We start from the raw sequence: 25,365 nt of genomic DNA, 5'->3' as shown, positions 1-25,365 counted from the left end.
AATATGTTTGATGTGAATTCAGTTCCTTGGTCACAAACTATTTTGTTAGGTATGCCATGCAGGCTAAGAAAATGTTTTAAAGATTTAATAACGCAAAGGCTGTTTCTCGCTGTTAGAGTATATGCTGCGGCGAATTTGGAAAATTTGTCTATAATGGTTAAAATATTTTTGCTGTTAATCGTGTAAATGTCTATATGTATTATATCTAATGGTTTTACAGGTGTGGGAGGTTTTTCAAACTTATTCTTCGGAGGATGTCTATCATATTTTAGTCTTTGGCATGAAGTACAATTATTTATTGTTTGAGCTATCTTTGATTTCATGTATGGAAAGTAATATTCGCGTTTTAGGTGGTCATAGGTTTCTTGTATGCCTCTGTGATTATTGTTTTCGTGATAGTCTTGAATGATTTTATCCTGATTATCGTTTTCTTTTATGTCCTTTACTATTTCAGTACACCTAACTAAACGAAAAATTTTGCTTTGTGCAAAATGTTTGGAATATACATTTTGAATAATGCGAAAAGTTTCATTATCTGTAAAAATTGCCGTGGTTTTATTGGGCGCTAGATGATTTTTAAAAATTTGTGTTATAATTTCCTCTGTATAATTGGGGTATGTAAATGTTTTTCTATATTTGTTTTTAAAAACTACTTCTTGTTTCATGTGAGAATTAGAGTTTCCTGTCTTAAATAATGTTTGTAAATTAAAATCATTTATTGGTTTTTCCGAAATCGGAATACCATCATCGCAGTTTTCCTCTGCAGAGTGAATAGTACTACCAGAAGTGGCTTGATTTGACGTTGTATCAAATGCATTTATGTTTAGATTGACTGATGTGTCAGTCTTTATGCGACTAAGGGCATCGGCGTTTGTGTTTAGTTTGCCTTTTTTGTATATAATTTCATAATCGAATTCTTCTAGTTTCAATCGCCATCTTATTAATTTAGAGTTTGGCTCCTTCAGGCTCATAATCCATGTGAGTGGTTTATGATCTGTTATGATTCTGAACTGGTGACCAAATAGGTATGGTCGAAAATATTTTGTAGCCCAAACTATGGCTAAGAGCTCTTTTTCTATTGTTGAGTAATTGATTTCCGATGTCGTGAGTGTGCGACTTGCGTAACAAATCGGTTTGTCGTTCCCTATAGGTCCTTGCGAAAGAATGGCTCCTAGCGCAAAATTACTTGCGTCTGTCGTAAGATTGAAAGGCTTAGAAAAATCTGGATATTGTAAGATAGGGTCATTTACCAAGAGTTGTTTACAAATTTCAAACGTTTTTTTATAGTTATCGTCGACTATAACAGTTTTATTTTTCTTCAGACAAGCTGTAAATGGCTTTGTTATTTTGGCAAAGTCTTTAATAAATTTACGGTAATAACCTAGTAGACCTAAAAACGATTTTATTTCTTTTTGATTTGTGGGTATAGGAAAGTTTTGGATCGCCTTTATTTTGTCAGGATTTGGTTTTACTCCTTCTGTGGTCACTAAATGGCCCAAAAATGCGCATTCCTTATGTAAGAATTCAGACTTATCTAATTGAATCTTAAGATTAGCTTCTCTAAGGGCTTCAAAAACTTTTCTTAAATTTTCCGAATGTTCTTGGAGTGAGGTTGAATAGACAATGATGTCGTCTAAATAGACAAGACACACTGTTCCTATCAAATCTTTAAGAACGCAATCCATCACCCGTTGAAATGTTGATGGTGCATTTTTTAAGCCGAAGGGCATTCTCACAAATTCGTAGTGCCCATTTTCTACTGTAAATGCTGTCTTGGGAATATCTTTTGGATTCATTTCTATTTGATGGAATCCGCTAGCCAAGTCCAATGTGGTAAAATACATGCACTTGCCAAGTTTGTCCAGTATTTCATTTATGTTTGGTATTGGGTATCTATCTGATATTGTTTTATCGTTTAGTTTCCTGTAATCAATAACTAAACGCCACTTTTTTTTTTCCCACTAGCATCTGCTTTTTTTGGGACTATCCAAACAGGTGCACTCCATGGTGAGTAGCTTTCCCGTATGATACCCTGATTTAACATGTCTGAAATTTGTTTTTTTACTTCTTCTTTGTGGATATGGGGGTATCTATATGATTTTGTGTAAATAGGAATGTCGTCTCTTGTGACAATGTTGTGTTTGATTTTATTGGTGAAAGTAAGGGACTGATTATCTTGAAGAAAAATATCTTCAAATTCTTTACATAGTTTTGTGATAACCTTTTGTTCTTCCATATTCAAATGATCAATTCTAAGATTGTCCAGTAACTGAGGGCTTTGAAATTCAGGAATATGTTCGAAGCTTATATTATTAATTTCCCTATAATATGAATTTTTTATTGGATCTACTTTAATTGGGTTTTCGATTAAAATTATTTTGTCCGAGTTTGACTTATTATTTATTTCAACGAAGCTGTACCAGTTTTCAGCCTTGTACATACCAGGTGAAATGGTTACTTCTGGGTTAATTGATATTGTGGGGATTAGGAAATCGCCACTTTCTAAATCTACAGGAATTTTCATAATTGCTTTAGTTTTTGGTGATATAAGAAATTTACCGGAAGTTAAGTTTGGTTTAAAAGACAAAGGGATGCAGCAATTGTTTGTAATTAATTGCTTTTTCTCGAGGTCTATTTTTGCACCTAAATTAGTAAGTATATCGAGTCCAATGAGACCATCGAAATAGTTATGAAATTTAAAGACAAAGAATTCCAGGATTCCACATTCTCGGAATTCTATGAACATAGGGATGTTAACTTTTGTATTCAATTGGTGTTTGTTTAACACAGTGGTTATGATTATTGGTGCACAGTTTTCTATGTTTAATTTCCCTGTATATTCTGGGTTTATAAAGGATGCTGATGCGCCTGTGTCTATAAGAAAACGGAGTGGACGCCCAAATGGAGATGAAATGTTTATGTAAGGCAGGTTAGTGCCATGTTTGTTTATGTCTAGGTATCCTGTTGGGTTTTGGAGGCATCTAATTGAAAATTTTGTACATCCTCTATCTCGTTGTAATTGTCCAACTCAGGTAAATAATTAGGAATGTTATAGTTTACAGGATCTGAATAGGTATTAAAGTTCCTATAGTTATGGTCGATATGATGTACTTCTCTTGGAAATCTACGTGTTTGTCTACTATTATTCCTTAGATGAGTATAGCCTGAACTAGTGTCCATGGGTTCTGGTGGTGGAAAATTTGTGTTACTGTCTAAGCGTTGTTGTCTAAAATTGCTAAATTGGTTTTGATTGTTTGTGGCTGTAGGGTATTGTGTTTGCATAGGTGTTGGTAAAAAACTCTGTGCTAACTGAGGTCTATTAATTGGTGTTGGTAAATTTAATTGGGGTCTATTAAATGGTTGATTCATTGGTAATTGTGGTCTATTGAAATGCATAGGTGGACTATAAATCGCGTTTTGTTGTCTATAATGATTTGGAGTGAATGGTTTTTTAATGTTAGGGTAAGAATGTTGTGAATTGTACTGTCTATGAGTTTCTTGCCTTTTCAAAATGTTCCTGTTTTCTTGTCTTATATAAAACATGTTTTGTTCGGTAATACAGTATGAAAAAGCTATCGGTAAAGTATCTGGCTTCATAGCCCTAATGGAGGAGCCTAATGGTTCTCTAAGTCCAGATAAAAATGTGTTAAGGCACATTTTATCAAATAAATCTCGTTTAGCTTTTATTATGTTGGCATCTACCTCGTGTATCATCAGATTATTGTTAATTGAAGCTTGGATCTCTACAACTGAACTATAAAACTCCTCAAGTGTCTTATTATTTTGTTTTAGTAGGTGTAAGTCTCGAATCAATGAAGTTTCATTTCGTTTATCAGAGTAATGTAATATGAGATTATTTTTAATGCTCTGCCAGCTCAAGTCTGTGCTATACATATTCAAAATCTCATTTGCTTCTCCTTCAATTTTGTTACGTATAGACCTTAAAATCATCTTGCCAAGAGGGGTGCCATCAATGGGTGTTAATACTGTAAGTATTTCCTCCACATTGCTTATGAAATCGTATAGCAATCTCGGATTTCCATCAAATTTTGGAAGATCCTTGACAGCATCTGGGATTCTTAAGGAATCCAGTATATTTCTTTCTGTCGAGGGTGAACTGTTCGTAGAATTCATTACACCACTTTGATTATTTTGACTGATACTCATATCGGTTTCAGATTCTGGGATAGGAATAAGGGTTCTTGGGATAGTATAAGGGCGAAATTTACGCATATGCTTATTTTTTCTCTTTAATTCAATCAATTATTTTCTTTAGAAAGCAAAATTATTTTATAATATCGAAATATATATGTTTATATTTAAATATATTCACTTAAATAATATTTAATAGGTAAATTATTTAAAAAAAATTATCTATTTTTCTTTTCTTTGAAAAACACGGTTAAATTATTTTATATTTGTTCACAATATAAGTTTTCACTTTTATTAATCTTTAAACTGAATCTTGAATCTTTTAAGTATGTTTCTATTTTATCCTTTAGTAAAATATTTAATAGTATTGCTTGTTCCTAGCACTTTTCCACAATAAATTTGGTAATAATAGAAATTTTCACTTACAATATTAAAATTATAGTTCTTATTGACATTATTGTTGGTAACGTTGACTGGAATCGGTTGTCCTTAAAGTAGTTTTCCTTGGCAGATGTCCGTACAGATGTCCTCTCTTGTTGGTTCTGCTTTTCCTCGTGATGATCCGTCACGGATGCTGGTTCTGTTCTGTTCTTTTCAGACGATTATCCTTCGTCTTCTATGTAATTCCGTGCGCTTTTTTTTTCGTTTGCGATAAACCGTCACAACACTTATTTAATTTTTTTTTTTTGTAGCGCAGGAACCAGAACTACCCGACTGCGCCAGTTAATTCTTGTAGTAATCCGAGTATTAAAAAAAACACAAGTTTATTCGTTGGTTGCTCAAAAATTACTCTTCTTTATTGAAAACAATAATTAAAATGAAAGTTACGATTATAAACTTATTTAAAGTGAAAATTGCAATAACTGCATTTTGACAATTTATAAAATTATTAGTAATTCTATAGCTGGTGGCCTGTTTACAATTCTTTGAAATTTAAATATATGCTTATTTAACAATTCTTTTATTGAACAATTCTTTATTTTACAGTTCTTTTTCGGTCTGTTGAACTATTTAAAATTCTTACTAATTTTATATGTAGCAATTCATACGGTTATTGACTTATTAGCAATTCTTAATAATTTTTATTATTTATTTGCTTGATTTAACCTTGGTGGCTTTGTAGGTGCTTGTGTTAATGTTGTTGTTGTTGATGTTGTTTCTGTAACTCGTGTGACGCGTATGTTTCATTGGCGATTTGAAGGCCACAATTCGTGCCAAAGGTGACCAATTCGAATAAAGCTAAACTTATTCTAAAATTTGATGCTATTTTCGACAGTTTTTGCTTTCATTCAATAAAATTAAAAAAAAATAAAAAGTATGGCGTTTGGCTTTGTTACAGTTTTTAGTTATCTTACCCTGAAATGGCTAATATCAGCCCAAATGGAGTGAATTTTGGGACATACGTTTCCATTTGGTGGTAGTCGGCTCCGATATATATCATATAGTTTTTTTACTATCGCAAAGCTAAATTAATTTTGAGAAATTCGATTTTAAAATTCTGAAGAACAGAGCTGAAACTTCGAAATTGTATGGAGGTCGCATCTGGTTTGTAATTCGTACATTAGGGTTATGAAAAGTACTAACTGAAACATTTCTTTCGAGCAAAAGATAAGAGCTAAAACGTTGAAAGGGTTTTGAATGATGGCAGCTCTTGGTGGAGATAAGGCAGGATTTTCGAATATTGTCATCTAATCAGTTGTAGTTTAAAAGTGTAACTTTCACTTACCAATTCATATATATTTAAATCGTATCTGTAAAAAAAATATGTGTATATATTACAATTAGTAAAGGAAAATATAACAGTTAGTTAATAATAATAATAATAGTAATAATAATAATAATAATAATAATAATAATAATAATAATAATAATAATAATAATAATAATAATAATAATAATAATAATAATAATAATAATAATAATAATAATAATAATAATAATAATAATAATAATAACAATAACAATAACAACAATAATAATAATAATAATAATAATAATAATAATAATAATAATAATAATAATAATAATAATAATAATAATAATAATAATAATAATAATAATAATAATAATAGTAATAAAATAATCATGATAATAATATTAATAATAATAATAATATTAATAATAATAATAACAATAACAATAACAACAATAATAATAATAATAATAATAATTATAATAATAATAATAATAATAATAATAGTAATAAAAATAATCATGATAATAATATTAATAATAATAATAATATTAATAATAATATAATAATAATAATAATAATAATAATAATAATAATAATAATAATAATAATAATAATAATAATAATAATAATAATAATAATAGTAATAAAAATAATAATAATAATAATAATAACAATAATAATAATAATAATAATAATAATAGTATAAAAATAATCATGATAATATATAATAATAATAATAATATTATAATAATAATAACAATAACAATAACAACAATAATAATAATAATAATAATATAATAATAATAATAATAATAATAATAGTAATAAAATAATCATGATAATAATATTAATAATAATAATATTAATAATAATAATAATAATAATAATAATAATAATAATAATAATAATAATAATAATAATAATAATAATAATAATAATAATAATAATAATAATAATAATAATAATAATAATAATAATAATAATAATAATAATAATAATAATAATATAATAAAAATAATCATGATAATAATATTAATATAATAATAATATATAATAATAATAACAATAACAATAACAACAATAATAATAATAATAATAATAATTATAATAATAATAATAATAATAATAATAGTAATAAAAATAATCATGATAATAATATTAATAATAATAATAATATTAATAATAATAATAATAATAATAATAATAATAATAATAATAATAATAATAATAATAATAATAATAATAATAGTAATAAAAATAATCATGATAATAATATTAATAATAATAATAATATTAATAATAATAATAACAATAACAATAATAATAATAATAATAATAATAATAATAATTATAATAATAATAATAATAATAGTAATAAAAATAATCATGATAATAATATTAATAATAATAATAATAATAATATTAATAATAATAATAATAATAATAATAATAATAATAATAATAATAATAATAATAATAATAATAATAATAATAATAATAATAATAATAATAATAATAATAGTAATAATAATAATAATAATAATAATAATAATAATAATAATAATAGTAATAAAAATAATATTAATAGTAATATTAATAATAATAATAATAAAATAATAAATAACAATATAATAAAATAAAATAATAATAAAATTGTGAAATGTGCATGAGGTACCAAATATAGTGGACCGAAGTATTCCACTTCATCTAATACTAATGTGCATCTGACATTTGTTTCCAATGCGAATAATTAATCAAAATGTAAACTTTTTGTGGGGGATGTACCAACATACATTTTATACCCCACAAAGCATAAATATTTTTGATCAGCACAAAATTCTATGGCGATTTAGCGATGTCCGTCCGTTTGTCTGTGGAAATCACTCTAGCTTCTGAATGAATTGAAGTAGATTGATCACTCACGAGTTGGTATAGCCCCCATATAATTACTTCCCTGCATTCGGTATTTTGACGGTTTTAGTTACATTATTCATCGATTTTTTTGAGGTTTCGTATTTGAGGTTTCGTATTTGAATATTGTAGTGGCTTATGACAAAAGTTGCCTATGCAGGTCCACGTCGACATATAGACCCTAATATAACGGCTATATTCGGTATTTTTACGATTGTAACAGAAATTTTCACGAATTTTATTTTTTGAAAATTGCCAAATTCGTTCGAAATGGTGAAGGGTATTCAAAGTTCGGCCCGACCGATCTTACAGCTTTTTTATTTACTATTTCAAATTTATAGCGAAAATTAAGTATTTTGAAACCACTCTCATAAGGGTAACAATTTTAGATAATTATATATTTCATAAAATTTTTAATTTGATGACCTATTTTCTTCAAACTTAGCACTTCCATACATTGATAGAAAAATTAAATTAAATACGAAGATGAGAAATATAATCGGCTTTCTTGTTTCTTCCCCATGGAAGATTAAATTTGTAAAAACACTACATTTTGGATTTCATATAATGCGTTCTGTAACGATGGAATCGTAATATTTGTATCAATCTTAAAAATTGCTGACATTGCTCCAATCTTGAAATATCGAAATATTATTGACTTTGAAGATCGAAATATTATTGACTGACTAATATGCTGTGCTCAGATACTGCTCGATTCTTCCCTTCAATAGCCATGCCCTTTCATACACTCTCTCTCAATTTAGTTATACACCCAAGTGTTTCTAAGTTCAAAGTCTTTATGGATGGTAGGCCTGGTAATATTCTTCTCGTGTAGGAAGTGTTGTTGAATAGATACTATGAAAAACAACATTTAAAAATCTTATTTTTAGCCCTGTATATCAGTACAATTTTAGCCAATATATAAACGTACCTACGCACATACTATCAAACATTACCATTGAAAGCTCTAACTGCAACATAATGATGGATGCATGAATGTTACAAAACAACAGCAATACAAAAAAAATTGAATACAGTATTTTTCTTCCGTTTTATGTTGGTAACCATGGCAAAGAAAATTTACAAAGTAATGAAAGAAAACTTTTTTGTTTTGCATTTTCAGCGTTGGCGTCTTATCTTATCTTATCCCAAGTTCGTTCGCCTTCGAAAGTTCACTGCAAATATGCATTAACAGCAGCAAATGTTCCGGGATGAGAGAATAAATTAATTCTCGTATAGCAAAGAAGTTATTTTGCCGAGCTGATGCTGATGTATTTGCTGTGTTATTTAATAGGTTGTGTTGGTGTTGTCGGTAGGTAGGTCGGTCGCTCGGTCGGTCGGATTTGTTGCACTCGTTGTTGTAGTTTGGATGTAGTTTTAGCTTGGTTCTTGCTAATTATAAGCCAAAGAATTTAATGAGCAAAATAATGAGTTTTGTTTTACTTTGCTTTGCTCTGAACTGAGAGCTATTGGTGCTGCTGACGGTGTTGTTATTGTTGTTCATCCAGTTTTGTTTAAAGCGTTTCGTGTAGTACACATCGCAAAAACATTAACACATTTTTCTTTTGCATTGTTTTTTGTTCCCAGTCTAATGTCTGCTTTATATCATTTATCCTTAAAGCATTCTGACTTTGGCATACCATCTTTGTGGAGGTTTTTCTTCTACGCTTTACATTAGCCACATTTTTTCTATTGTGGTTTGGAAATGTTCGAGTGTTGCATAATAATTTAAAGGGAAAATGAAATGTTTTTTTTTTTTTGTAATTAAATTGTTTTTCGAAAATCTTTGTACTAGAGCAAATTTTAAATACGCGGATTATCATACATCGGGGAATATTGTGAATTGACTGCATTTTATTTTTATCCAATGAAGAAATGTTCAGATTTTGTCCACATTTATCCCTACGTGCATTTATTTAAAACATCCAAAGGAAACATAGAGTTGTTTTAAGTGATCGAAATAGAATCACATTCTGGGACGACTTTTCTAATCCGTCCGTCCGTCTGCGAATGTATTTATACTCTACTCCACATAGTGGTAAGAGTTTTATGTCTTTGTGCATTTGTTTGTAACATGGAGAAGGATGCGAGATAGACCCATAGTTACTTTTGAGGATCTCCATAGAATCATTTTCTGAGTTGATTTATGTATGTCAGTACGTCTGTCCGTCCGTCTGTTCATGTATTCTTCTGAACAAAATGCAGGTTGCATTTGTTATCCGATTGAGATGAAATTTTCCAAACAACATTTGTTTTGCCCAAGGATGAACTCTATTGAAATTGGAGATAAAAAATTGGTAAACATTTAGATATAGCTCTCATATCTTCGTCCGATTTGCCTTTTACTGCGCACCAAACGTGTAGTATCAGCCAGAATAGTATGGAATTTTGCACATACAACCAAATTAGGCCTGAAAATAAGTATGCCAAATTTGATCGAAATCGGTTTAGATATAGCTATAGCTCCCATATATATTGTTCATCCGATTTGTTATTATTGTCCTCCGCAGCCGTAATATGCACACTGTAACAACAATATTTGGGGAAACATATCAAATGTAGCTCAGAAATACTTTTGCTAAATTTTATCGAGATCGGTTCAGATTTGGACATAGGTCCCACATATAACTTCGTCCGATTTACCATTTATTGTGCACCAAACGTCTAATATTTTCCCAAATGGGATGGAATTTGGCACATACGACCGAATTGAGTCTAAAAGCTAGTACGTCAAATTTGGTGAAGATCGATTCAGATATAGCTATAGCTCCCATATATATTGTTCATCCGATTTGCTATATGTTACCCTCAGCCGTAATATGCACTCCGTAACAACGATATTCAGGGAAATATATGAAATACAGCTCAGATTATTGATTTTATTCAATAAAATTTAAAAAAAAAAAAAGTAAAAATTATGGGGTTTGACTTTGTTTTATTTTTATCACCTTGTAATTTGAAACGGTCAAAGAGTGCCTCATCGAAATAACCCTAGGTCTCTTTGACCAAATCCGTTTCAAAACATTTGGAGTCGATCTAGAAATGTCCGTTCGTCCGACTGTCTGGCTGGAGCGTACGATCACTATCGAAGGGAGTATCCGATTAGGTAAAAACTTTGTCACACCTACATCGAGTTGCCACCCATGCAAAAGGGTCAACATTTGGAATAATTATAATGTTTATAAAATGTGAAAAAAGAGTACGATTCTCTTCAAATTTCACACATCACAATATTTTTATCAACACAAAACCTGGTATGGAGTATGTCAGAAAAATCATTCCTGTATCTCCCCCACAACGGATCACAAAATGCGAAATAAGCATCCGATTCTCTTCAAATTTCATGTATCCAAATATTTTCACTAACGCAAGTTCCGATATAAAACTAATGAGTATAGGCCAACCCATTCAGATGCCTCTTCCACAATTGTTAACAGTTTGCTATACCTACATATCTACATCTGAATCAAAAATTTGATGTAAATATAATTCATCGGCTCACTCCCCCCATAAATAATTATTACGCATTATGTTTAACAATTATTCCAAAAAAATGTTAATAGATGTCAGATTTTCTTCAAATTTTGCACATCCAAACATTTTTATCAGTATTAAATAAAGTGGAGTACTTTGGCTAAATAATATATGACACCTCGGGCATATTTCCAAAAAATGCCCAAATATATATATATATATATATATATATATATATATATATATATATATATATATATATATATATATATATATATATATAGTCAGTTCAGATATATTTTATAGACTGACATAGGCTGAGAGCATACATCTGTCGGCAAAACGGGCTAATACTTTTTAACCTGTTATTTTAAAATATTTACCTTTTATATCAGAACTACCACAAGAAGTTGACCGATTTGGCACAAACTTGATCTAATATTGATAGAAATATTACGAAGAACCAAGTTTGGAACAAATCGGATACTTCCTTCGAGAAACATCGTGCACACCATTCGGCTAGACAAAACGGGTTCTTCAAAAAAGACCTAGGTTCTAAAATCGTTACCTTATCAAATAATTAATACACTTTATGGCCTTAAGGCTGCTGTGTAAGAACAAAATTTCGGTGAACATATTTCATTTATTTTGATACCCTCCACCAAAAAAAGTATGGAGGGTATATTAAGTTCGTCATTCCGTTTGTAACTCATCGAAATAATTATTTTAGACCCAACAAAGTATATATATTCTTGATCAGCGTAAAATTCTAAGACGATTTAGATCTGTCCGTCCGTCTGTTGTAATCACGCTACAGTCTAAACGAATTAAGATAGGAAGCTAAAATTTTGCACAGATCTCTCTTTTGTCTGCAGGCAGGTCAAGTTCGAAGATGGGGTATATCGGTCCACGATATCGTATAGCCCCCATAAAACGGTACCCCCGATATTCGGTATTTTGATTATGATAGCCACATTTTTCAATGGAATTGTCTCAAAATCCATACAAATAATTCCTTGTGGGTATTTTATACCTCGGCAGAGAATTATCTATATAGCTCCACGATATCGTATATCCCCCATATCGGTACCCCCGATATTCGGTATTTTAATGATTTTACCCGCAATTTTCAACGGAATTGTCTGAAAATCCACACAAGGAGTTCCTTGTGGGTACTTTATACCTCGGCAGAGAATTATCTATATAGATCCACGATATCGTACAGCCCCCCATTTAACGGTACCCCCGATATTTGGTATTTTGATGATTTTATCCACATTTTTCAATGGAATTGTCTGAAATTCCACAAAAGGAGTCCCTTGTGGGCATTTACCCCCGCAAAAAGAGTTGTCTATATAGGTCCACGATATCGTACATCCCCCATATAACTGTACCCCACGATATTCGGTATTTTGATGATGTTAGCCACATTTTTCAATGGAATTGTCTTAAAATCCACACAAGTAGTTCCTTGTGAGTACTTTACCCCCTGAGAGAGAATTGTCTATACAGGTCCACGATATCGTATATCCCCCATATAACGGTACCCCCGATTTTACATTTTTTATCAGAATTGTCTAAAAATCCACACAAGGAGTTCCTTGTGGGTACTTTATACCTCGGCAGAGAATTATCTATATAGGTCCACGATATCGTACAGCTCTTATATAACGGTACTGCCGATATTCGGTATTTTGATGTTTTTAGCCATATTTTTCCACGGAATGGTCACAAAGGGTTCTTTGTACACAAGGGGTTCTTTGTAAGCACTTTACCCCCCGACAGAGAATTCTCTATATAGATTAACGATAACATATAGCCCCCATATAACGGTAGCCCCGGTATTCTATATTATGATGATTTTAGCTATATATTCCAATTGTATTCTCTGAAAATCCACACAAGGATTTCTTTGTGAGCACTTTAACCCCTGAAAAGTATTTGTCTATATAGGTCAACAAAATCGTATATCCCCCATATAACGGTACCCCCGATATTCGGGATTTTGATGATTTTACCCACATTTTCCAATGGAATTATCTGAAAATCCACACAAGGTGTTCCTTGTGAGTACTTTACCCCCAGATATAGATTTGTCTATATAGGTCCACAATAGCGTATATCCCCCCATATATCGGCACCTTCCGATATTAGGTATTTTAAAGATTTTAACAGAATTTTCAATGGATTTTATTTATTTTCTTTTTTTTTTTAATATTTTCTAATTCGTTCCAAATGGTGGAGGGTATTCAAAGTTCGGCCGGGTCGAAATTACTGCTTTTTTACTTGTTAATTTATAATTTATTTGTAGACTCAACAAATATGATCAACATAAAAATATATTCTCATCAATGGAGTTATGGCCATTTCCTTTTCTTTGCATTATTGGACTACCACTCTGTTGGTGTAACAAACTATAGGTATCTCCACGGTCAGATATACAATACTTTGCTACCAATAGCTTCCATTATGGTTAGGTTACCCGACCAAACTATCAATCCGTTGCTGAACACAATTTCCATTTTATTTCTATCTAAGGATTCCTGCTGCTGCTGTCTGTCGGTCTGTCAGTTCGCTCTGCTCATTTCGTTTATTGTTAACTTATTTATTTGTTAGCAGATGAAAAACAACAATGAGTGTTTTTGTTGTTTCGGCGGCGAATGCGGCGGTGTTGTTGTTTGTCGTGGTGTATTGGTCATGTACAAACACTTTTCAAACTGAAATGCTTTTCTTTGGGTTGTCTTTGTTTGGTTCTTGTGTTTTCTTTTCTTTTTGTGGCATTCGATGAAATTTTTTTCTTCATTACAAATGTCCCCCCTTTTGGGGTTTCACCCAGATTTCCTTTTTTCTTTCGTTTTTGGTATTTATATGAGTTTTCTTGTAGTTTGGCTTCAATTTGCACTTTATTTGATTCGAATTTACCACGCTGTACATTTTTCAAATTTTCCATTATTAGTTAGTTGGAAAGGATGTGTAAAAAAGGAAAAAAGCCAAAGGAAAGTCGAGTTCGCTTGGGTTCATTTCAAAAAAAGCCTGTGAATCTTGGGCCTTATTCGCGTTTCCGGCAAAAAGTCGCCTTTTGTTCCCATTATACATTGTATTGTTGTTTAGTGTTTAGTTTCTTTCTTTTTTCATTTTTCATCACAGAAAATATTTTTGTTCCAATTTTCTCTGATCAGGATATCCTTCGCTTCTCAATTTTCTTGGCATTGTTTAAATTGTATTGTATTGTGTGCGTGTGTGTGTGTGTGTGGATGGGTATAGTGGGCAATAGCATGGCATTTTCTAGTTCAGCCATTCATTCATTCGTTGGCTTATTCAAAATAGAAGAAATTGGTTTGTATTGAGCACACATACACACATATAACAATAATACAATTAATTTTTGTTGTTGTAAAAATAGAAAAAAAAACCGTACAAACTGAAATTGATTTGAATGCTTTGTTATGCGACATTGTTGTCGTGCCACAGGAAGAAGCCTATAAAACTAAGACTTTTCTTATTTGTTCTCTTTTTTTTTTTTTTTTTTTGTTCACTTCACTTCTTCTGTTCAAAACTACACATAAAGGATAATTGAACTTGTATTAGTGTATTTGCATATGGTATATACATATGTATGAATTCATATTTATTCAATTATTTAGATTCGACATAGTTAACACAAATAATTGAAACGGATTTCCTTTATTTAATCGCTAAGCCTACATCATGCATTTATATTAAAATGAGAATTTTAGGGTTCCATGTAGGAGTTCGGAAATGTTGTGGAGGAACAAATCCCTGGGAATGTGGAATTAGGTATTGTGTCATGAATTCATTATAGCAGCTGGACATTTTCGTTTTGTAAGTAAGGAGTGTAAGAAATCCATAGATACATGTAAGCAGCACTTCTTCTTTCAGTTCGATCTACAGGGTGCGATAAAAAAACTGCAACAAAGCCAAACGCCATAATTTTTACATATTTTTAAAATTTTATACAATGAAAGCAAACAAGTTAAAAAGCAGAAAGTTCGGCCGGGCCGAACTTTGAATACCCTCCACCATTTGGGACGAATTTGGAAATTTAAAAAAAATATAATCCGTAAAAAATTCTGTTGAATTTTAAAAATACCGAATATTGCCGTTATATTGGGGTCTATGCGACGTGGACCTACATATGCATGGTTTGCCTTTAGCCATTACCATATTCAAATTCGAAACTTGAAATAAACGGTGAATAATGTGGCTAAAATCATCAAAATATCGTATATAGGGAGATACCATTATATCGGAGCTGTGCGAAGGCCTGGACCAGCATAGAAAATTTTCTGTCACAGGCTATAGCATCCATTACTAACGTCAAATACAATATCTCAAACAATTTCAGTGGGTATTGTACCTAAAATCGTCAAAATACTGAATATAGGGAGGTACTGATGTATGGGGCCTATACGAAGACCTGGACCTGCATAGACATTTTTCTGTCATAGACTGTAGTTTCCATTACGAACTCTAAATACGTAATTTAAAACAATTCCGGTGAATAATGGCGTTAAAATCAACAAAATACCGAATTTTGGGAGGTACCGTTATATGGGAGCTATACGAAGACGTGGACCTGCACAGACAATTTTCTGTCATAGGCTGTAGTATTCATTACGAATCTCAAACACCAAATATCAAACAATTTCGGTGAATTATGTCGCTAAAATCATCAAAATACTGAATGTAGGGAGATACCGTTATATGGGGGCTATACGAAGACGTGGACCTGCACAGACAATTTTCTGTCATAGGCTGTAGTATCCATTTCGAACTTCAAATACCAAAGTTGAAACAATTCCGGTGAATAATGTCGCTAAAATCATCAAAATACCGAATATCGGGAGGTACCGTTATATGGGGGCTATATGAAAACGTGGACCTACATGGCCCATTTACAAACTTAACCTGCCTACTGAAAAAATAAACAGGTGTGCAAAATTTTAGCCTTCTATCTCAATTCGTTCGAAACAAAGCGTGATTACAACAGACAGACAAACAAACGGACAGACAGACAGACGGACATGGCTAAATCGACTTAGAATTTTACGCTGATCAAGAATATATCTACTTTGTTGGATCTGACATGAGTATTTCGAGGAGTTACAAACGGAATGACAAAGTTAATATACCCTCCATAGTATGGTGGAGGGTATAGAAATGTTGGAAATAGCATCAGATTTTAGAATAAGTTTAGATTGTTTCAAATTGGTCACCTTTGGCACGAATTATGGCCTTCAAACGGCTAATGAAACCGTCACACGCTGCCCGAATGTTGCTTTGCGGTATTTTGCCTCATTCCTGGCGAAGCGCTTGCTTGAGGTGATCGACACTTTGGTATTTTTTAGTGCCAACCTTGCTTTCCAAAATACTCCAGTCACAATAGTCCAATGGATTGGTATCCGGAGGTCTTAGTGGCCATTGTGCGCTGAAAATGAAGCGAGGAACCTCATTTTGCAACCATTCTTGGGTGGTGCGTGCTGAGTGCGATGGTGCTGGGTCCTGTTGGAATGTCCAAGGTCTGCGGCCAAAATGTTTGCATGCCCAAGGCTTTAATACACCCTCCAGAATATTTTCGCGATAATATTCGGCACTTATTTTGATGCCACGGTCGATTAATACGAGCGGAGAGCGACCATCGGCTGTTCATCACCATGGCCGGCACTTGAGTTCTGGTGGCCAACCGAAGGTGCACATTCTCAACTGACCTCTTTGTCAAGTAAACACGATCATTTTATTTGCGTACAAACTGCTGGACAACAAATGTTTTCTCATCGGAGAAATCTAAATTCGTCAGTTCACCACTTTCGCAATTATTTAGAACTCTTGTGTCTATTTTCTTTCTGTTGCGGTGTAAGTTCTTGATTTTTTTTTGGAATTTCAATGGCTTTACCCCGAGCTCATTTTTCAATATTTTCCGAATGGAATATTGCGACATCTTCAGCTCATGAGCCATTTTTGGGCCACTGCGATGGGGGTTTCGATCAAGTCGCTTCATTAATTTTCGAACCATTTCTGCTTATGTTGCAGTTTTCCGCCCACTTCCTTGACGTCGGGCTACGCTAGCAGCAATTCACATTTCAATACTAGAGTCCTCTAACGATAGCCACTTGGGGTTTTCCAGCCAAATATAAAAAAAAATCAAAAATCACATTTAAATTCCATCACGAATAACTTCTGAAATATTCTCACAAAAATGCTTTTGAACGCTCGTAAACATTATATTGAACTGTCACTGGAATAATTTTTAACAGCTGTCGGACGAGTGGCTTAGAAATGACATCAGTCTAAAGTTTGTTGACGTTTTTTCATCTCACCCTGTAAGTTCAAATCATCCATTCCTTGCCTTATATCTACGGATGTTCCAAACGATATTAATATAAAATTAAGTATATTATAACCGCACACTTTTTGCAACTATATTCTATTGCACAATAAATCTCTCAACTATTTATTAAAATCCAGGAAGAGTTCTATAATGTCATCACATCAACATCAACGAATTTAAACAGTTTCTTAAGGGATAAAGATGTTCTTTTACATGTTATAATTAAATCGTATTTAGAAAATCTTGTTAACTTACTTTGAACATCATTTCCATGTGGTCGCATCTGCAAGAAAGGATAAGAAACATCAATTTTATAATTCAGTCATGTTATATTGTTTTTAATTTAATTAAATCGAACATCAATTATTTGAGTCAATAAATAATTCAAAAGACATACAAAAATAGTTGTTACATACAAAAATAGTTGTTAGCTTATAATAATAGAAAATATTAAACATGTCTTTATATTATATTAGTTTAATGAAATGTGGATATAGGCAATAAATTAACAATAAGTCAATGTAGAACTAACTTTAATCTTCTTTATCAGAATCAAAGAGAGTAACGATTCTTCGATGGTATTTTAAAAAATCTATAAAACTTTACAATTTTTTTTTCTGCAGTTAATTTTGTTCTAATATTTTGAATCCTTTGAGGAAATAACAGTCGGACTCTCCAAGAGCTTATGTTTTTTTTAATCAAATTTTAAATGTCGGGTATTTCTTTCCTTTATTGGGGAATAATTCGATATATTATATATTCGAACGAGGGTAACAGGTGTGTCTTCAGACGGCGGTTGCACAAAAAATTAGTAGTTACCAAATAATGGGCTTTTTTAAATATTTTGGTACCATTAATAACTAACAAAACAGCATTCTAGTGCTCTGAATGTGAACATAGGAAGCAAGAGTTTAATTTATGTTTGAATTCACAATTTGTGTACCCTCCCCGGTGGAGGGTAATTAAAAAAGAAAAACTTTGATCCTTTCAGTTTTTTTACGTTAAGTCGAGAATATGATGCCATGTAAATGGCCGCCTCCAAAGTTTATTATCATTTGAGCCAAAACTTTCGGCGATATGTCCTCACATTCTTGACGGATATTGTCTTTATGAGCTGAAAGAATCTGAGGCTTGTTGACATAAGCCCGCGACATCAAAAAGCCCCACAAAAAGAGAGTCTGGAGCGGTCAAATCAGGCGAATTTGCTGGCCAGTGCAAATCGCCAAAACAATCTCCCGTCCGAAAATACATCCTTCAGCATACCGATTGTGCGTGGTAGTGCGATTTTTTATGTTTGGCTGGAAAACCACAAGTGGCTATCGTTAGAGCCCTCCAGCATTTAAATGTGAATAAATCTGTTGTGTCTCGTACCATCGCTCGTTACCGTGATACTGGTAGCGTAGCCCGACGTAAATGAGTGGGCGGAGTGACCAGCAACATCAACAGAAATAGTTCGAAAAATAAAGGAACGACTTGATCGAAACCCGCGTCGCAGTGGCAGAAAAATGGCTCGTGAGCTGAACGTATCGCAATATTCCATTCGGCAAATATTGAAAAATGAGCTCGGGGCAAAGCCATTGAAATTCCAAAAAGAGCAAGAACTTACACAGCAACAGAAAGAAAATAGACTCAAAAGCGCTAAGGAATTGCTTCGCTTGGCCGAAAGTGGTGATCTGACGAATTTGGTTTTCTCCGATGAGAAAACATTCGTGGTTCAGCAGTTTGTAAACAAACAAAATGATTGCATTTACTTGCCAAAGAGGTCAGCTGAAAATGTGCACCTCCGGTTGGCCACCAGAACTTAAGCGCTGGTCATGTTGATGGTGTGGACCGCCATAACAGCCGATGGTCGCTCTTTGCTCGTATTAATCGACGGTGGTTTTAGAAAAATGCCGAATATTATCGCGAAAATATTGTGGAGGGCACGCAAACATTTTGGTCGCAGACCTTGGACATTTCAACAGGGCACTCAGCACGCGCCACCCAAGAATGGTTACAAAATGAGGTTCCTCGCTTCATTTCAGCCCACAATGGCCATCAAAACCTCCGGATACCAATCAGTTGGACTATTGTGTCTGGAGTACTTTGGAAAGCAAAGATGGCAATAGAGCAAGTGTCGATCACCTCAAGCAAGCCTTTCTTCGGGAATGGGCCAAAATACCGCAGAGCAACATTCGGGCATCGTGTGACGGGTTCATTTTCCGTTTGAAGGCCATAATTCGTGCCAAAGGTATCCAATGCGAACAAATCTAAACTTATTCTAAAATTTGATGCTATCTCCGACATTTTTTGCTTTCATTCAATAAAATTAAAAGATATATAAATATTATGGCTTTTGACTTGGTTGCAGTTTTTTTTATCTCACCCTGTATATATTTATAACTCTCGAAGGTAGTATCAGATTTGGGCCAAACTGGATAAAAATCCCAGGTATTTTTGACCTAATCTGATTCAGGACATGTGGAGTCCATCTTGGAGTGTCCATCCGTCCATCTGGCTGGTATCTCTCGAAAGGATTATACGATTTGGTCCAAACTTTGCACACGTTATATTTTTATCAGACTTAGATCGAGTTCGGAGCCAAGTAGGCCAATACCGGCCCAATCCTTCTGATACTTCCCTCACAAAAAAGTTCAAATTTTCAAAGAAAATATTTTATTTCGTAGAACGAGAAGAAAATCATCCGATTTTATTCCAACTTTACAAATCCTAATATTTGCATCAGATCAAGTGCGAAAATGGACAATATCGGCCCATTCCATCAAGTATCTCAAAATTTAAGATATTGAACAATTATATCTCTCATAGAATGTGAAATAAGGATCCGATTATTTGTAAACTTCACTCACTCCAATATTTCTTTCAACCAGAGTTCTGGTGTGAATATGAAATATGTCGGCCCACTCCTGCAGGTACTCCACAAAGAGTCAAAATTTTGCATAAATGTATCTCTCATAACAAGCAAACTTTTTATGCTTTTTTATCTGAGTATTTTTTTCAACCAGAGATCCAAATATTGAGTTTATTGCCCCAGTCTTTCTGGTAGCTGCCTCAAAAAGGATCAACGTTTTGAAAAATTACAACCCCTATAATGATATTTCGGCCCACTCCTACTGGTTAAAATGTTGGCTAATATTTTTTTTTATAGAATTGTATCAGTATTAGATGGGATGGAATACTTCGCCCACTATATCTTGTAACTTCAACATATTGTCTAAAAATTATCATATATCTAATAAAAAGTACAGACAGCAGTCGATATTGGCCATATCATGCACCTTGCAATATTTATATCTGATATAGGTCAGGTTAGGTCATAACGCAAGTCAACATGTATGTAAACAAACAGATATTGACTGAAATATTAGATTTTTTAAAATGGCCATAACTGCTTAAATATTGACATTTCTGGGATTTTAGCTATAATTTGTGATCACTTTTTAAGCCATGAAATATTAGATATTTTAAAATGGCCATAGCTCCTTAAATATTGACATTTCGGGGTTTTTAGCTATAATTTGTGATCACTTTTTAAATAATGAAATATACGATATTTTAAAATGGCCATAACTCCTTAAATATTGACATTTCGGGGTTTTTAGCATTTATTTGCGATCACTTTTTAAGAAATGAAATATTAGATTTAATATATCTATATATGCCATAACTCCTTAAATAATGACATTTCGGGGTTTTTAGCTATTATTTGTGATCACTCTTTAAGCCATGAAATATTGAATATTTTAAAATGGCCATAACTCCTAAATATTGACATTTCTGGGTTTTTAGCTATAATTTGTGATCATAAAATATTATATATTTTAAAATGGCTATAGCTTCTTAAATATTGACATTTTTAACTATTATTTGTTATCACTTTTTAAGCCATGAAATATTAGATATTTTAAAATGGCCATAACTCCTTACATATTGACATTTTCGGGTTTTTAGCTATTATTTGTGATCACTTTTTATGTCATGAAATATTAGATATTTTAAAATGGGCATAACTCCTTAAATATTGACATTTCTGAGTTTTTAGCTATTATTTGTGATCACTTTTTAAGCCATGAAATATTAGATATTTTAAAATGGCCATAGCCCACTTAGTTGAAAAATATTTGTAAGAACTATTTTTTTTTTCCAAAAATCATGGAAATATGCTACCCCTCTTGTTCGACTTTTAAATTCACTCAACAACCAACTGTCACCCTAATGTTGACAATAAAGTATAATCCTTTCGTCGACTCTAATTGAAATCTCATTTTGGGAATACAATTTTCTAATTTTCTATTAATGCACACTTGCACTTCACAATAAATGTTGCCAAGATGTTGTCGTCCTTTTGGTTGAAGCCAGCAGCAGCAGCAACAACTACACAACGACGATGAAGACGACAACAACGACGACGACAGTGCTGATGATGATGATGATGACCAAGCCAGGCAAGCAGGCTGGCATGGCAGGCAGATACACTGTTTGTTGTATGTATGTATGTATGTTTGTATGTACAGCAAAACATTCAGTTATCGAAAAAGGAACACGAACACGTACCGAGTAATCAATTGAGAAATATCAATTCATTAAATCAACAGAAAATGTCAATTGCTTTAAGTGACAAAACACTTAAGAAACCAACCGAGATGCAGACACAAATCCAAATACTAACACAACAGCGTGGCCAAGGAGTGAAAAATGGAGCTGGGGCCAGCGAGCGGCAACGGGACAAATTGAAATTGTGACAAATATAAATAGAGACGACACTGACACAGGCACACATCGACTTAAAATGGAAAAGACATTGAAGTAAATACAATTACATAGAAATGTTGTAGTTCATCTTGGATTCCAAGTAGGGATTTCTGCGTAGGATATGGTGATGCGTTGACAAAGTGTTAAACTTAAGTTAATGCACACAACGCAAGAACAAGAACTTAATACAAAATAAGCTCACTGCACAAGGGTGGGGTGGGCTAAGGCAGAGGGGTAGGAGCACAATCATTGGTTTAAATATTTAAACTATTTCGGACATCAGGAATTGCTGTAGTTGTTGATTGTCAGAGGAGTGTTTTAGCAGAAGCAGGGCAACGATTTATTTTACAAAATAATCTTTTACTTGAAACTTAATCTTTAATTTTAAGAAAACAGAATTATATTTATTTGTATGTGCTGCATGACTGGAATTTTTAATATGTCTATATGCAAATTGGCTCTTCAGGTTGGAAATAAATATGATTCGAAATAGTAATAAGGATGTAATTTATAATTTTCAATTCGGAATACATAAAATATATTAATAAAAGGGTAAAGTGATTGACTGACCGATATGAACTAAAAGCCCAGACGAAACAACTGACGGGAGAATCTTGAAATTTTACCCGAAGGCGTGTAAAGAGTCTGGGTGTTTGGAAATTCTTACTAAGAGAATATAAGATATACAGGGTTGTCCATATTCGACGGACCCATGTTTTTTTTTTTTTAAATCAAAAAAAAAAAAAAAAAAATAAAAATTTGGCGGTTGGCAATGTTAATCATTTAATTTGTTGCAAGTAGATTTGTTTACATCAATTTTTGAATATGATATCTCTCAAATGGCCGCCTCTGGCGTTGATGACGTATTGTGCCCTTTTTGCTGCATTTTCCATCGTTTTTGCCAACATTTCGGCCGGAATAGCGGCTATTTCTTCACGAATGTTGTCCTTGAGCTCTTCTACGGTCCTTGGCTTGTTAACGTAAACCTTTGACTTCAAATATCCCCACAAGAAGAAGTCAGGCGGCGTCAAATCGGGCGAACGCGGTGGCCAGTCCAAATCACCACAAACGGCCCGGAAACAAATTCTTCAGAAAATCGATTGTTATGCGACTTGTTTGCGGTGGAGCGCCGTCTTGTTGAAATCAGAACTGCCTCATACTTATTTGGTATTGGTTCATGGTAAAAATCTGCTTGGACTGACGCTTTAAACGCGGTATGTCATTAGCGATGTGACATTTCTGTCAAAAGTTATGGCGTTGCCAGATGGGTCCGTCGAATATGGGCAACCCTGTACTAAAATGTGCTATGTGAGTTAGAATTCTGAAATTTGGAATGAGAGTCACTGGTTGAATGCAGAACAGATGTTTGTCATATAGAGGTGTTTTGTAAATGTGTACTGTAAGTGCACTAAAAGTTCTAAATAGTACAGTATTATGTTTAAATAGTACAACAAATTGTATTTAACGAAAAGATATTGCTTGAAATCTGAGATTTGGTATTGGGGTCGCTTTTTATGTGTAGCCTGGACATGTGGAGGTGATTTTGGAAATGTGTTCCATAGCTGTACGAAAAGTACTTAATGGTACTATGTTTGGTATTTAGTGAAGCGATAGTGATAAAATTAGGAAATTTGTGGCTAATATTTTGGGGGGTGGATTGTAAGTGCGTCCTGTACTTGTACGAAAGTACTAAATGGTACTTTTGCTTTGGTATTGGGTGAAGGGATAGGCCTTGTTCAAGTAGAACTATAAATTGTATTGGACGAAAAGATATTGCTTAAAATCTGAGATTTGGTATTGGAACCGCTTTTAATGTGTAGCCTGGACATATGGAGATGCTTTTGGAAATGTTTACTACAGTTATACGAAAAGTACTGAATGGTACTATATTTGGTATTGAGTGAAGCGATAGAGATACAATTCGGAAATTTGATATTTAGTAGTATGGATGGTTTTTGTGGCTGATATTTGGTGGTGAATTTGAAGTGCGTCCTGTACTCATACGAAAAGTACTAATTAATACTTTTGGTTTGGTATTGGGTAAAGGCCTGGAATTCTCGACTTTGATATTGAGGTGATCATTGGTATCTGGAAATGAGATGATTTTAGAAATGTTAAGTATAATTGTTAGAAAAGTACTAAATTGGTTATTAGGGAATATTAGAGTGCTGAAATCTGGATACATTGTTGGTATCTGAGTTTGAGATATGGAGATTGTTTTGAAAATCCATACCATAATTGTTCGAAATGTACTAAGGGTATTAAATTGGGCATGGGGGGGAATTAAAGAGCTGAAATCCTGAAATTTGGTTTAGAGTTTGGGATTAAGATATGGTGGTGTTAAATAATACCAAACTAGGTAATGGAGATTAAGGAGCTGAAATCCTCAAAGTTGGTATTGAGGCCACTTTCCGTATCTGAGGTTGAAAATGCGTACCAAAATTCTTCGAAAAGTAGTAAATTCTACTAAATTTGGTATTAAGTGAAGATATGCGGGGTGAGATCAAAAAACTGCAACCAACTTCAGACTGCTATCATTTCTAAGCCAATCGTCCGACAGCTGTTAAAATTATTCCAGTGACAGGTCATTATATTGTTTACAAGCGTACAAAAGCATTTTTGTGGGAATTTTCCAGAAAAAAGTTATTCGTGATGGAATTCAAGCGCTATAGTGTGATTTATTTATGTTTTGGCTGGAATACCACAAGTGGCTATCGTTAGAGCACTCCAGCATTTAAATGTGAATAAATCTTTTGTGTCTCGCATCATCGCTCGTTACCGTGATACTGGTAGCGTAGCCCGAAGTCAAGGAAGTGGACGGAAGTGGACGGAAGAAAACTGCAAAATCAGCAGAAATGGTTCGAAAAGTAAAGAAGCGACATGATCGAAACCCGCTGAAAATATCGCAATATTCCATTTGGCAAAAATTGAAAAATTAGCTCGGGGCCATTGAAATTCCATAAATTGCAAGTACACCGCAACAGAAAGAAAATAGACTCAAAAGAGCCAAAGAGTTGCTTCGCTTGGCCGA

At 32.8% G+C, this 25,365-nt stretch overlaps 1 protein-coding gene across 10 annotated transcripts in view; it reads right to left on the bottom strand.

Annotated features, from left to right (window-relative positions):
• Window positions 1-25,365, bottom strand: part of LOC101901213 (uncharacterized) — a 363,731-nt gene that overhangs the window by 238,537 nt on the left and 99,829 nt on the right. For 7 of the 10 annotated variants that reach the window (XM_059124070.1, XM_059124054.1, XM_059124102.1 and 4 more), the window contains 2 exons: window positions 17,838-17,865; window positions 5,879-5,903 (listed from right to left, as the gene is read on the bottom strand). The gene's annotated coding sequence lies outside the window, so the exon portion shown is untranslated. The remainder of the gene's footprint in view (window positions 1-5,878; window positions 5,904-17,837; window positions 17,866-25,365) is intronic. The other 3 variants (XM_059124080.1, XM_059124085.1, XM_059124094.1) reach the window with 1 other exon arrangement.

The sequence above is a fragment of the Musca domestica genome, unplaced genomic scaffold, assembly GCF_030504385.1.
Source record: "Musca domestica strain aabys unplaced genomic scaffold, Musca_domestica.polishedcontigs.V.1.1 1, whole genome shotgun sequence".
In the NCBI taxonomy this organism is placed as follows: Eukaryota; Metazoa; Arthropoda; class Insecta; order Diptera; family Muscidae; genus Musca; species Musca domestica.
The sequence above is the reverse complement of the archived record's forward strand: the minus strand, read 5'-3'. Positions and strand labels throughout refer to the sequence as shown.